Genomic DNA, 15434 nt, shown 5'->3' with positions numbered 1-15434 from the left:
CTAATGTCACACGGGGTGTACTCCCTGTGTTCTATTTTGTAATATCCTAGGGCAATTTTACTTTTAATGACAAAGGGGATGTACATATTGTGATATTATTCGTGATATTCCAGAGAGATGTTACTCCTAATGTCACAGGGCTGTACACGCTGTGATAGTATTCATAATTTCCCAGGGGTCTATACTCCTATTGGCACAGACGATAACACCCTGTGACATTATTCATAATATTCTAGCGAGATGATACTCCTCATGTCACACGGGGTGTACACCCCGTGTTATTATTCTTACTATTCTAGGGGGATGTTAATCCTAATGTCACAGGGATGCACACCCTGTGATATTATTCATAGTGTACCAGAGGGATATTAGCACTAATGTCACGACGCGTGTACACCCTGTGATATTATTTGTCATATCCTAATGTCACACGAGGTGTGTTCCATGTGATATTCTTCCTAACATCCTAGACGGATATTGCTCCTAACATCACAGGGTGTGTACACCTTGTCACATCATTCACGATATCCTAAAACTACGTTATTCCTCAGGTCACAGGGGGTGTTCACCCTGTGATATTTTTCATCATAGTTTTGTGGGATGTTACTCCTAAAGTCACACGGGGTGTACACAGAGTCACACAGTGATATGAGTTGTAATATTCTATAGACATGTTACTCGTAAATCACAGGGGCTGTACCTCCTGTGATATTATTCCTAATATTCTAGGGGAATGTTGCTACCATTGTCACGGGGGTGTACACCCTGTGATATGACTCGTCATATCCCAGCGGGATGTTACTATTAATGTCACAATGCCTGTACGCCCTGTGATACTATTTGTAATATCCTAAAGAGATGTTACTACTAAGGTCACAATGCATGGACACCCTCTGATATTATTCATTATATCCTCGGGGGATGTTACTCCTAATGTCACACGGGGTGTACTCCCTGTCATATTATTCGTAATATCCAAGGGTGATGTTATTTTTAATGTCACTGGGGATGACATTATGCATTAAAAATGGGTATTCAACGCCTGTGATACTTTTCCTAATATCCTAGGGGCATGCTCTTCCGAATGTCACATGGAGTGTACACCATGTGTGTAAACGTGCTGTGATATTATTCGTAATATCCTAGGGGAATGTTACTCCTGATGACACAGGCAGTGTACACCATGTGTGTACCCCTCCTGTGTCATTATTCATAATATCCAAGGGGGAAGTTTCTCTTAATGTCACAAAGAGTGTACAAAACATCACAGAAGGTGTACACATTGTGACATTATCTGCAATACCCTAGAAGGATGTTACTCCTAATACGTCACAGGGGTGTACACGCTTTGATGTTATTTATAATCTCATAGAGAGATATTACTTCAAATGTCACAGTGGATGTACGCACATAGTGTATACCCTGTGATAGTATTCGTAATATCCTAGGGAGATACAACTCCTGGTATCACAGCACGTGTACCCCGTGTGTGTACACCCTTGATATTAGTCGTAATATCCAGGGTAAATATTACTCCTCATATCACACAGTGTGCACACCCTGTGATATTTTTCATCATACTTTAGGGAGATATTGCTTCTAATATCACAGTGGGTGTACCCCATGTGTGTATACTCTGTGATAGTATATTCTATATCCTAGGGAGGTATTACTCCTAATATCACAGTGGGTGTTCACCCTGTGATATCATTCTTATTTAACTTTGCTGCCTTTTTTAACCCACACTACAAAAGGAATGGAACAGATAAGAAGATATCGAGATTAGACCGTGCTGCCGTGCGGCCGCCGCAGGACACTTTTAATATCCCTGTTTCTCAGGCTGTAGATGAAGGGGTTCAGCATGGGGGTGACCACCGTGTACATCACTGAGGCCACTGCAGCCTTTCTCGGGGAAGATGACACATCTGAACTGAGGTACCCTCCAATGCCTGTTCCATAAAATCAGCAAACAACTGACAGGTGAGACCCACAGGTGGAGAAGGCCTTATACTTCCCACCAGATGATGAAACCCTCAGAATGGAGAAAACAATTTTATAGTAAGAGAAAAGGGTCCCCAAGATGGGAAGAAAACCAAATATGGCAGTAGGGAAATACAGGATTATGTTATTGGTGAAGATGTCACAACACGCAAGATGGGGGAGTTGAGAAGGGTCACAGAAGAAATTAGGAATTTCCACATCCTTGAAGCAGGTCATTTGTAAGGCAATCAAGTTGCGCAGCTGGGCGTCTAAAAGACTGAGAAAAAAAAAAAAGACAACAAAACTAGAAAGCCACAGAAACACGGGTTCATGATGGCTGAATGATATAGAGGGTGACAGATGGCTACAAACCAGTCATAGGCCATCACACTCAAGAACAAGTCTCTCTTCCATGCCTCCAAAAATGGCAAAGAGAGACATCTGAGTCAGGCAGCCTGCATAGGAGATGACTCTGCTGTGAGACTGGATGTCCACAATCATCTTGGGGACCGTGGTGGAGGTGAAACCGATGTCAGGCAAGGACAGGTTGGAGAGGAAGACGTACATGGGGGTGTGGAGGTGGGAGTCAGGGCTGACGGCCAGGATGATGAGCAGGTTCCCCAGCACCGTGACCAGGCACATGGACAGGAACAGCCCAGTGAGGACCGGCTGTCATTCTGGATCCTCTGAGGTTCTAGGAGGAGGAATATAGAGACATCTGTTAGATTCTGTGGGTCTGTAGAGATTGGACACCTTTTGCCTAGAAAAGAGGGTTGAGAAATCAGAAACAAGTAAACCAACACCCAGCATCGTGTCTGCATTTTGGATAGAAGCAATTCACAAGTAATGTTTTCAGATTTCAGAGCAATCCACACTCAGCAATATTTTGCAGTTCTGACAAACTCAATTGTCTTCTAATGCTTTCATCATGGATTTCTGTGTTCTTCACTTCTTGCTGTACACACCTGCCTCAGAGACACTAGATTCAAGAATGTTCCAAGAACCAGATCATCATATATAAGAAATTCCTAACTGCTAGAAAAGACAGGCTTCTTTACCGAAGGAAACTATGTAATAAAACCATTCTCTTCAGTATAAGAAAAAGGTTATCCTAATTAAAGGAAATTAAGAACTCAACTATTTTATTTTATTCGAATAGATTGATACAAATTCCCTTGATTTAGAACATCTGTAAACACTGTATAACTGCTGAGACCATGCCATCTGGAAATGAAATTAAAGTTGATAGTTCATAAGCAGAAAATAGTTCCACAGGCCAGTTAGGTCCTAGTGATTTCATCATTACGTTTTCTGACTTTTCTCCTTCAAGAGAGTAATTGCGTACTCAAATCGGTGGGTCTTGTTTTAAAATTCATGGAAGCTATAACTCCTGTCCTTAGCCTCGGTGGACTTAGAGTTTTCATCAGAACATTTGGACGCGGTGGCTCACGCCTGTGATCCCAGCACTTTGGGAGGCCAAGGAAGGCGGATCACGAGGTCAGGAGATCAAGACCATCCCGGCCAAAATGTTGAAACCCCGCCTCTACTGAAACTACAAATCTTCACCCAGTATGGTGGCGCGCGCCTGTAGTCCCCGCTACTCGGGAGACAGAGGTAGGAGAATGGCTTGAACCTGGGAGGCAGAGGCTACAGTGAGCTGAGATCACACCACTGCACTCCAGCCTGGGCAACAAGAGCAAAACTCCGTCTCAAAAAACAAAAAAACAAAAACACACGCTCTGTCACACTGACGTCACACTGATGATAGCCAATTTTTGTGAACCAAGGAAGTGTCAATTCAATAATTCACAGAGATGTTTACTTTTGCTATCTCCTATGTGCCAAGCAAGATACAGGCTCTGGGGAATCAGAAACAAAAGAGACTCACTTGTTCCTCTCACAATGCTCAGTACTTACTGAGATAAGGACAAAAGAAAATGTCCTGTCTGGAATGCAGGGAAACCAGAACTTCAGGTCAGGGGATATTACCGTTGAACCGTATGGAGGTTAAGCTGAAAATATTAACGAATGTATCTAAAATTCACTTTGCCTTGACTTCCCGCATCCATCACACAGACATCACGCAGCGGGCACCCACGATCAGTTTAATCATCGCTCGCTTCCATTGGATCAACTAGAAATCAACTCAGATGAGAGTGCTGAGTCTCAGAGGATGGACGTCTCACCCCTTGCCATACAGAGAAGTAGAAAGAGTGGTATTGAAAATTAATGGCCAGACTCTAAGTCCCAGGCGCTATACTTGATGGTCTCCCAACCCTCAAAATGTTGTGCATTCTTTTTTGTTTTTGTTTTTTGTTTCTGTTTTTTTTTTTTTGTTTGCTTTTTTTTTTGAGATGGAGTCTCATTCTGTTGCCCAGGCTGGAGTGCAGTGGAGTCATCTTGGCTCACTGCAACCTCCACGTCCCAGGTTCAAGCTATTCTCTTTCTTCAGCCTGCCGAGTAGCTGAGATTACAGGCTCCCGCCACTATGCCCGGCTCATATTTTTCTCTTTTTAGGAGAGATGGGGTTTCACCATATTGGCCAGGCTGGTCTCGAACACCTGACCTTGTGATTCACCTGCCTCAGCCTCCCAAAGTGCTGGGATTACAGGCGTGAGCCATCGCACCCAGCTTCCAAAAGTTTTCAACAGAGCTCAGAGGTCTTAACCACAGGCACATCTGAGGAGCATTTTTGAAATGGTTTCCAGCTTCCTCAATAGGAACGGAAGCCAAACCCTGAATTTATGACTCCTTTGAGGAAGTCGAGAGCTGTAAGGAAAGCCAGGAACAGGGGCAAGGGAGAGATGCATCCCGAATGATCCTGTGCCAATTCTTTCTGTAATCTTTGATGTGATCTCAGCTGCCCTTTCCGTACTTGACACAGTGATTGTGGCACCCACTGGTCTAGCTGTGGTCTACAAGGAACCCCCAAAGGGAAGGGCACAGTGAGCAGGGGCATCGTCCTGAGTGACAAGGATTGGAGTGGGCAGGGTGGATGCAGGGAGAGGACTGGCCAAATGCCATGTGTCTGGTCTTAGACTGCCTGGTTCAAATTGGGCTTCAACCTTTTTGACTTCATGATCTGGTAGAAGTTATATGAAAATGTGCTGCTCCTTTTCTAGTCAGTAAAATAATTCTGAAATGTGCACTAATAACTGGGAGACTATGCACATGAAATGAAACAAGCTGCAGAGAGCACAGAGCTCAGAGCCTGGCCTTTAGGAAGCCCTCAGTAAGGCTTCATGATGCCATGCTGTCTGTCACCATCCTCTTTATCCTCATCATCACCTTCATCATCTTTTTGTTCTGAGGAAATAGTTTAGAGGGACTCATTCCCTGCTATCGTGGGTGAGATGTCTATGAAAAGGACAACCAGTGGGGGAGGGAAGCAAAATTTTGAAGAAGATTCCTGAGAGAGACCCCCCACCACAACCAAGAACAGAAACTCCACACTCTGCTGAGCTGACAGTTTGCACATTGGTCTCCTCCCATCTGCCCACGGCACTCTCCTGTTTGTCCTGAGGATGAGGAAACAAACAAGGCTCCCGACGGTCCCTCAGCACTCACTGCACTGCCCTTCCCCTCTGCTGGGCCATGCCCATGGAGAACAGGTCCACTGTCCTCCCTGCGTGGTGCACATTGGAGGCTCAGACTCCCTCCTCAAGGCTGGCCAGAAGACAGGGTGAGACATGAGCCTCCTAATACAGGTGACGGTTGTGGAGCCCACAGGACTGCAACCTCACACTGCAGGGCTGGAGGCACAGACTGAGTATTTACTATTCTATGGCCTGGGGGGCTCAAGGCACAGAGCTCCTCATTAGCCAGTCACCCAAGTTCCCCAAGCTCTAAGGATTTCTTCATCATCATGCAAGAAGAAGAAGAGAAAAGTGAGTGTCCATAGAAGCTTTGGGGCTCTTCCTCTAATCAGGAGAGAGCTTGTGTGTATTATTCGCTTCTTTCTTTTCTTTCACAAGATCCAAGTGCTTTAATTTTCACCTTTTATTATGGGAAAGTATACCACGTATAAATGTTATAAATTATAAATATAGATTGTTTCATATAGAATGGCCAGTATAAACATTTACAATTTCCACTATTTTTCAGTTTACAGTTTAATCACATCAGGTACATTCACATTGTTTAGCAACCATCACCGCCATCATCTCCAGAACAGTTTTATCCTTGAAAATGGAAATTGCACCCATTAACCAAACTCTCCATTCCTCTCTCTCTCGCCCACCCCTGGGGGCCACCATTCTATTTTGCAACTCTGTAAGTTTAACTACTCTAGACACGTGATATAAGTGGACTCATACCGTGTTTAATTTTTTTTGGTTTGTTTGTTTTGGAGACAGAGTCTTTCTCTGTCGCCCAGGCTGGAGTGCAGTGGCATGGTCTCGGCTGACTGCAACTTCCACATGGTGGGTTCAAGCGATTCTTGTGTCTCAGTCTCCTGAGTAGCTGGGATTACAGGCATGTGCCACCATGCCCAGCTAATTTTTGTATTTTTAATAGAGACGAGCTTTCACCATATTGGCCAGGCTGGTCTCGAACTCCTGACCTTAAGTGATCCGCCTGCCTCAGCCTCCCAAAGTGCTGGGGTTACAGGTGCGAGCCACTGAGCCTGGTCGTGTTTATCCTTTTGGGATTTATTTATTTCACTGACGAGAATGTCTTCCAGGTTCATCCGTGTTGCAGCCTGTGTCAGAAGTGCCTGTCTGGTTGTTTGGGTGTTTTTGTTTTTTTTTTTTTTTTTTTTTGGTTTGGTTTTGTTTTGTGTTTACATGGATTCTCGCTCTGTCGCACAGGCTGGAGTGCAGTGGCACAATCTGGGCTCACTGTAACCTCCGTCTCCCGGGTTCCAGCGATTCTTGTGCCTCAGCCTCCCGAGGAGCTGGGACTATAGACACACGCCACCACGCTCGTCTAATGTTTTGCATTTTCAGTAGAGACAGGGTTTCACCAAGATGGCCAGGCTGGTCTTGAATTCCTGGCCTCAGGCGATCCACCCACCTGGGTCTTCCAAGATGCTGGGATTACAGGCGTGAGCCACCGCACCGGCCAGAAGTGCCTGCCTTTTTAAGGCTGAATAGTCGTCCATCGCATGAATGAACTGCAGTGTGCCTTTTAATTCATCTGTCCACGAACCCTTGGGTTGCTTCCACATTTTGGCTGTTGTGAGTAATGCTGCTGTGAATTTGGGTGTACAAATCTCTCTTCCACTCCTGGCTTCTAATTCTTTTTGGCAGGTACCCACAAGTGCAACTGCGGGAACATCTGATAATCCTGTTTCTACTTTTTCCAGTACATGCCATAGTAGTTTCCCTGTTCCTTCACGGTTTTACATTCCCTCCAATCAGATTCCAGCATTCCTACTTCCCTCTAGTTTCACCAATGCTTCTTTGTTTATCATATCCATCCAAATGTGTGGTATCACATTCTTGGTTTGATTTGCGCTTCCCTATGATTAGTGATTTTGAACATCATTTTAGATGCTTATTGGCCATTGCTGTATCTTCTTTAGGGACACGTCTACTCGAGTCTTCTGACCATTGTTCATGGATGCTTTGGGTTTCTTGTTGTTCAGTTCTAGCTGTTCTTTGTATATGACGCGTATCAGCCTCTTTTCAGAGATATGACTTGCAAATATTTTTCCTAATCCATGGGTTATCTTTTCACTCAGTTCACAGTATTTGCTGATGCACAAAAGTGTCTGTCATTTAGATGTCATCCAAGGAATCTAATTTTCTTTTGTTGCCTATGCTTTTTGTGTCATATCCCAGAAAGCATTGCCCAATCTGATGTCATGAAAGTGTGGCCAATATTTTCTTTGAGGCATATTATACTTTCAGCGCTTGGGGTTAGGTCTTTGATCCAGTTTGTGTTCATTTCTGCACCTGGTGTGACATAGAGTCAACCTTCATTCTTCTGCATGTTGAAATCAAGTTTCTCCAACACCATTTCTTGAAAAGGCTGCTTTTCCACCAATGGACTTTCTTAGCACTCATGTTAAAAATCATTTGAACATATAGGTGAGAAGTTATTTCTGGGCTCAAAAACAAACAAACAAACAACAACAGACAACAGATAAGGATGCAGCATGGGCTGGGTGCAGTTGCTCACGCCTGTAATCCAAGCACTTTGGGAGGCCGAGGAGGGCGGATCACCTAAGTTCAGGAGTTCAAGACCAGCCTGACAGACAGGAAGAAACCCCCATGTCTACTACAAATACAACATTAGCTGGGCGTGCTGGGGCATGCCTGTAATCCCAGCCGCTCGGGAGATGGAGGCAGGAGAAACGCTTGAACCCAGGAGGCAGAGGTTGCAGTGAGCCAAGATTGCACCATTACACTCCAGCCTGGGCAACAAGAGCGAAACTCTGTCTCCAAACAAAAAACCAAAAACGAAAAATCCAGCATGAGTTCGAGAGCAGAAAGAGAATAGCTGAAAAACCAGCATAATAAGAAAGTTAGGAAGCTTCTTACCAAAGCATCTGGAAATATGCCAGAAATTCTTGTGAACTAAAATTTTCGTACTGTACTATCAAACACTAGAACTCACTTATTCCATCTTTCTGTATTTTGGGACCCAATTATCCACTTCTGTTCATTCCCCATCCCACCCCTTTTCTTCCTAGCGTCTGCTAACCACCTTTATACTTTCCACCTTCCTGAGATTCCTTTTGTGCGTAGGTGTGTGACGGAGTCTCTTTCTGTTGCCCAGGTTGGAGTATACAGGCACAATCCGGGCTCACTGCAACCTCCGCCTCCCGAGTTCAAGTGCTTCTTGGGCCTCAGCCCTCCGAGTAGCTGAGACAACAGGCACGCGCCACCACGCCCGGCTAATTGTTTGTGTTTTCAGTAGAGTTGGGGTTTCACCATGTTGGCCAGGCGGGTCTCGAACTCCTGGCCTCAAGTGATCCGTGCAACTCGGCCTCCCACAGTGCTGGGATTACAGGCCTGAGCCACCACACCTGGCCAAGATTTTCTTTTTTGTTCCTACATAGAAGTGAGGATATGAAATATTTGTCATTCTCTGCCTGGCTTATTTCACTTAATATACAGACCTGCAATCTCATCCATTTTGTCTGCAGTAGAGAGGATTTTGTTTATTTCTTTTTAGGCTGAATAATACTTCATTGGGTGTGTATACCACAGTTTCTCAATTGAAACAAATTTCTAAAGAGCAAATATTTTTAACATGTCTCGGAATGTGAAACTTCAGGGATACTGTGCCCATTTTATTCTTTTCAATTTCCCATCTTATGTATATGCAAGTGTATAACAAAGCAGCAATCAAAGTGTGTATAAATCTATAATTTCAACAAATGTGAAATAAAAATGCTAAGTGGTGGCTGGGCGTGGTTGCTCACGCCTGTAACATGCCAGAACGTTGGGAGGCGGAACCGGGCGGATCACCTGAGGTCGGGAGTTCAAGACCAGCCTGACCAATATGGAGAACCACTGTCTGTACTAAAAATACCAAAAAAAGAAAAAAAAGAAAAAAAAATTAGCCGGGCATGGTAGTGCATGCCTGTAATCCCAGCTACCTGGAAGGCTGAGACAGGAGAATCACTTGAATTCGGGAGGCAGAGGTTGCAGTGAGCCGAGATCGTGCCATTGCACTCCAGCTTGGGCAACAAGAGTGAAACTCTGCCTCAAAAAGAAAAAAAAAAAGAAAAAGAAAAAAATAGAAAATGCTAAATGATAAGAAACAACAGCATAATAGACATTTGTATGGTGTTGATGGACAATGCATTTGAAGATAATATTTGAAGAAATCATATTACAATTAACTTCTGTTCTTACTCATTGGAGCTTGATGCCTTAAAAACTTCATCATTGCAACCACCTCTGATGCTTTAAAAAAAAAAAAAAAAAAAAAATCCACATACTCACACAGGTGCCGGGAAATCAGAATCTCAGGTAATGAGACCCAGGCCTCATCATTTGTAAGCTCCCCAGGTGATTTGACTCAAAGCCAAGATTGAGGACTGGTCACATGGATCTCTACACATAACCTGCCTAAATAGATTCTCTAAAAGCAGTTTATAAAGAAATTACACGTGAACTCTGGAAGAGGATATGAATTTGATGTACAGCATGTCTTTACTTAACATCTTTGAAAGTCTCTTGGAAACTTCAACTTGAAGCAAAATTAGGTATAGTGAAACCACTTATTCCTCACCAACATTATAACTACACAACTTTGAATGCACCAATGCTGTTGGAGGACCTGCTGTACATTGTTTCCATGAAGTCAATTTTCACGGAATTCCAAAATGAAGTGAGGACTTCACGTATATAAAAAGATGGTTGTGATTCCACCTGGATGACAGGGTTATTGCTCAGAAACTAAAGGAGGCCGCCTAGGTATAGAGGATTCAGTCATGAGGTTTCTGCTAAACAAAGGATCCCAGAATACTCACCCATTCCAGTTAAAGGCATAACGAAGGAAACAATATTCACATAGGAAATGCGGAAAGGAATAAAAGCCATCAAGCCACAAAAATAATGTGACTAAGGGGCAGGATTTGCAGATGCAGGGATTTAATGTGGTTGCCCTTTCTTACCCACACAAGAAAAAGGATGGAACAGATGATGAGATTCGACTGTTCTGCTGCGCAGCCTCCAGAGGGCGCTTTGAATGTCCCTGTTTCTCAGGCTGTAGATGAAAGGCTTCAGCATGGGGGTGAGTGACCACAGCGTACATCACTGACGCCACCACACCATTCCTGGGGGGTGGTGACACAGCTGAAGTCAGGTACACGCCAATGCCTGTTCCATAAAATAAGCAAACAACTGCCAGGTGAGAGCCACAGGTGGAGAAGTCTTTATACTTCTCATCTGATGATGAAATCCTTAGAATGGAGGGGACAATTTTATAGTAAGACAAAAGGATCCCTGAAATGGGAAGAAAACCAAACATAGTACTATCGAAATATATGAATATGCTATTGATGATGCTGTCAGAACAAGCAAGGTTGAGAAGCTGAGATGGCTCACAGACAAAATTAGAGATTTCCACATTCTTGAAGAAGGTGAATTGTAACACAATCTAACTGTGCAGCTGGGAATCCAACAGGCTAAGGAAAAAGGACACCAAAACTAAGAAGACAGAGAGGTGAGGATTCACGATGACTGGGTAGTGCAGAGGGCGACAGATGGCTACAAAGCAGTCATAGGCCATCACAGTCAGGAGCATGTCTTCTATACATGCAAAAAGGACCAAGAAAGACATCCGTGTCAGGCAGCCCGCATAAGAGATGACTCTGCTATGCGACTGCATGTCCACAATCATCTTGGGAACCGTGGCCGAGGTGAAACCGATGTCAGCCCAGCACAGGATGGAGAGGAAGAAGTACATGGGGGTGTGGAGGTGGGAGTCAGAGCTGACAGCCAGGATGATGAGCAGGTTCCTCAGCCCCGTGACCAGATACATGGACCCGGATAGCCCAGCGAGGACGGGCTGCAGTTCTGGATCCTCTGAGAGTCCCAGGAGGAGGAATTCTCAGACACCTGTGAGATTCCGTGGCTCTGTGTGACTTGGACACCTAGGGAAGAAAAGAGGATTGGAAAAATAAAAGATAAAAACCAGCCCTTAATGCTGTGTGTATATTTTGTGAATACACACACAAAATAATGCTGTGTGTATATTTTGTTCCTAGATGGTTCCTTAAAGTAATGGCGGCTAGATGAGGTGGCTCAAGCCTGTAATCCTAGCACTTTGGGGGGCCGAGGCATTTGGATCACGAGGTCAGGAGTTTGATACTAGCCTGGCCAACATGGTGAAACCCCGTCTCTATTAAAATACAAAAATTAGCCAGGTGTGGTGGTGGGTGCGTGTAATCCCAGCTACTCGAGGGGCTGAGGTAGGAGAATCACTTGAATCCAGGAGGTGGAGGTTGTATTGAGCCAACATCAAGCCACTATACTCCAGCCTGGGCAAGAGAGTGAGACTCTGTCTCAGAAAAAAAAAAAAAAAAGGTAATGGCAAAATTGCAAAAACTTTTGCACCAAACTAATACAAACTGGTGTTATACAAACTTTTCATTCCTAAAATAAATTCCATTTGATAATTGTGTATAATCCTTTTTATATTTTGCTGGATCCAATTTGCTAGAATTCTTTTTTACAATTTTTTTCATCCTTTTTTTATTATTATACTTCAAGTTCTGAGATACATGTGCAGAACGTGTCGGTTTGTTACATAGGTATACACGTGCCATGGTGGCCTGCTGCACTCATCAACCCATCATCTACATTAAGTATTTCTCTTAATGCTATCCCTCCTCTAGCTCCCCACCCCCCGACAGGCCCTGGTGTGTGATGTTGCCCTCCCAGTGTTCATGTGTTCTCATTGTTCAACTGTCACTTATGAGTGAGAACATGCAGTGTTTGGTTTTCTGTTCTTGTGTTAGTTTGCTGAGAATGATGGTTTCCAGCATCATCCATGTCTCTGCAAAGGACATGAACTCATCCTTTTTTATGGCTGCATAGTATTCCATGGTGTGTATGTGCCACATTTTCTTTATCCAGTCTATCATTGATGGACATTTGGGTTGGTTCCAAGTCTTTGCTATTGTGAACAGTACTGCAATAAACATCTGTCTGCATGTGTCTTTATAGTAGAATAATTTATACCTTTGGGTGTATACCCAGTAATGGGATTGCTGGGTCAAATGGTATTTCTGGTTCTAGATCCTTGAGGAATTGCCACACTGTCTTCCACAATGGTTGAACTAATTTACACTCCCACCAACAGTGTAAAAGCCTTCCTATTTCTCCACATCCTCTCCAGCATCTGTTTTTTCCTGACTTTTTAACAATCGCCATTCTAACTGGCATGAGGTGGTATCTCATTGTGGTTTTGATTTGCATTTCTCTAATGATCAGTGATGATGAGCTTTTTTTCATGTTTTTTGGCCACATAAATGTCTTCTTTTGAGAAGTGCTTGTTTGTATCCTTTGCCCACTTTTTGATGGGGTTGGTTTTTTCTTGTAAGTTTGTTTTAGTTCCTTGTAGATTCTGGATATTAGCCCTTTGTCAGATGGATAGATTGCAAAAATATTCTCCCGTTCTGTAGGCTGCCTGTTCACTCTGATGATAGTTTCCCTTGCTGTGCAGAAACTCCTTAGTTTAATTAGATCCCATTTGTCTATTTTGGCTTTTGTTGCCATTGCTTTTGGTGTTTTATTCATGAAGTCTTTGCCCATGCCTATGTCCTGAATGGTATTACCTACGTTTTCTTCTAGGGTTTTTATGGTTTTTAGGTCTTAAGTTTAAGTCTTTAATCCATCTTGAGTTAATTTTTGTATAGGTGTAAGGAAGGGGTCCAGTTTCTGTTTTCTGCATAAGGCTAGCCAGTTTTCCCAACACCATTTATTAAATATGGAATCCTTTCCCCATTTCTTGTTTTTGTCAGGTTTGTCAAAAATCAGATGGTTGTAGATGTGTGGCATTATTTCTGAGGCCTCTGTTCTGTGACGTTGGTCTGTATATCTGTTTTGGTACCATTACCATGCTGTTTTGGTACCATTACCATGCTGTTTTGGTCACTGTAGCCTTGTAGTATAGTTTAAAGTCAGGTAGAGTGATGCCTCCAGCTTTGTTCTTTTTGCTTAGGATGGTCTTGGCTGTACAGGCTCTTTTTTGGTTCCATATGAAACTTAAAGTAGTTTTTTTCTAATTCTGTGAAGATACTCAATGGTAGCTTGATGGGGATAGCATTGAATGTATAAATTACTTTGGACACTATGGCCATTTTCATGATATTGAATCTTCCTATCCATGAGCATGGAATGTTCTTCCATTTGTTTGTGTCCTCTTTTATTCCCTTGAGCAGTGGTTTGTAGTTCTCCTTGAAGAAGTCCTTCACATCCCTTGTAAGTTTTATTCCTAGGTATGTTATTCTCTTTGTAGCAACTGTGAATGGGAGTTCACTCATGATTTGCCTCTCTGTCTATTACTGGTATATAAGCATGCTTGTGATTTTTGCACATTGATTTTGTATCCTGAGACTTTGCTGAAGTTGCTTATGAGCTTAAGGAGATTTTGGGCTGAGATGCTGGGGTTTTCTAAATATAAAATCATGTCATCTGCAAACAGATACAATTTGACTTTCTCTCTTCCTATTTGAATACCCTTTATTTCTTTCTCCTGCCTGATTGTTCTGGCCAGAATTTCCAATATTATGTTGAATAGGAGTGGTGAGAAAGGACATCTTTGTCCTGTGCCGGTTTTCAAAAGGAACGCTTCCAGATTTTGCCCATTCAGTATGATATTGCCTGTGGGTTTGTCATAAATAGCTCTTATAATTTTGAAATACGTTTTATCAATACCTAGTTTATTGAGAGTTATTAGCATGAAGGGATGTTGAATTTTATCAAAGGCCTTTATTGCATCTATTGAGAAAATCATGTGGTTTTTTGTCATTGGTTCTCTTTATGTGATGGATTACTTTTTTTGATTTGTGTATGTTGAACCAGACTTGCATCCCAGGGATGAAGCCGACTTGATTGTGGTGGATAAGCTTTTTGATGTGTTGCTGATTCAGTTTGCCAGTATTTTATCGAGGATTTTTGAATTGATGTTCATCAGGGATATTGGCCTGAAATTTTCTTTTTTTGTTATGTCTTGCCAGGTTTTGGTATCAGGATGATGCTGGCCTCACAAAATGAGTTAGGGAGGAGTCTCCCTTTTTCTACTGTTTGGAATAGTTTCAGAAGAAATTGTACCAGCTCCTCTTTGTACCTCTGATAGAATTTGTTTGTGAATCTGTCTGGTCCTGGGCTTTGTTTGGTTGGTAGGATGTTAGTTATTGCCTCAATTTCAGAACTTTTTATTGGTCTATTCAGGGATTTGACTTCTTCCTGGTTTAGACTTGGAAGAGTGTATGTGTCCTGAAATTTATCCATTTCTTCTAGATTTTGTAATTTAGATGAATAGAGGTGTTTATAGTATTCTCTGATGGTAGTTTGTATCTCTGGGGGATCAGTGGTGATATTCCCTTTATCATTTTTTATTGTGTCTATTTGATTCTTCTCTCTTTTCTCTTTTCTTCTTTATTAGTCTGGCTAGTGGTCTATTTTGTTGATTATTTTAAAAAACAGCTCTTGGATTTATTTTTTTTAATGGTTTTTCATGTCTCTATCTGCTTCAGTTCTGCTCTGATCTTAGTTATTTCTTGTCTTCTGCTAGATTTTGAATTTGTTTGCTCTTGCTTCTCTAGTTCTTTTAATTGTGATGTTAGGGTGTTGATTTTAGATCTTTCCTGCTTTCTGATGTGGGCATTTAGTGCTATAAATTTCCCTCTAAACCCTGCTTTAGCTGTGTCCCAGAGATTCTGGTACATTGTGTCTTTGTTCTCATTGGTTTCAAAGAACTTGTTTATTTCTGCCTTAATTTTATTATTCAGGAGCCCAGTCATCATTCAGGAGCAGGTCATTCAGTTT

At 42.7% G+C, this 15434-nt stretch overlaps 2 pseudogenes; both read right to left on the bottom strand.

Annotated features, from left to right (window-relative positions):
- Positions 1–1782: 1782 nt before the first annotated feature.
- The window catches only part of LOC115930417 (olfactory receptor 7E24-like), a 25641-nt pseudogene continuing 11989 nt past the window's right edge, over positions 1783–15434 (bottom strand).
- LOC109029349 (olfactory receptor 7E24-like) overlaps positions 2653–15434 on the bottom strand; it is a 15148-nt pseudogene continuing 2366 nt past the window's right edge.

Source organism: Gorilla gorilla, chromosome 14 (assembly GCF_029281585.2).
Source record: "Gorilla gorilla gorilla isolate KB3781 chromosome 14, NHGRI_mGorGor1-v2.1_pri, whole genome shotgun sequence".
Taxonomy (NCBI): Eukaryota; Metazoa; Chordata; class Mammalia; order Primates; family Hominidae; genus Gorilla; species Gorilla gorilla.
This window is presented reverse-complemented; position numbering and strand designations above follow the sequence as displayed.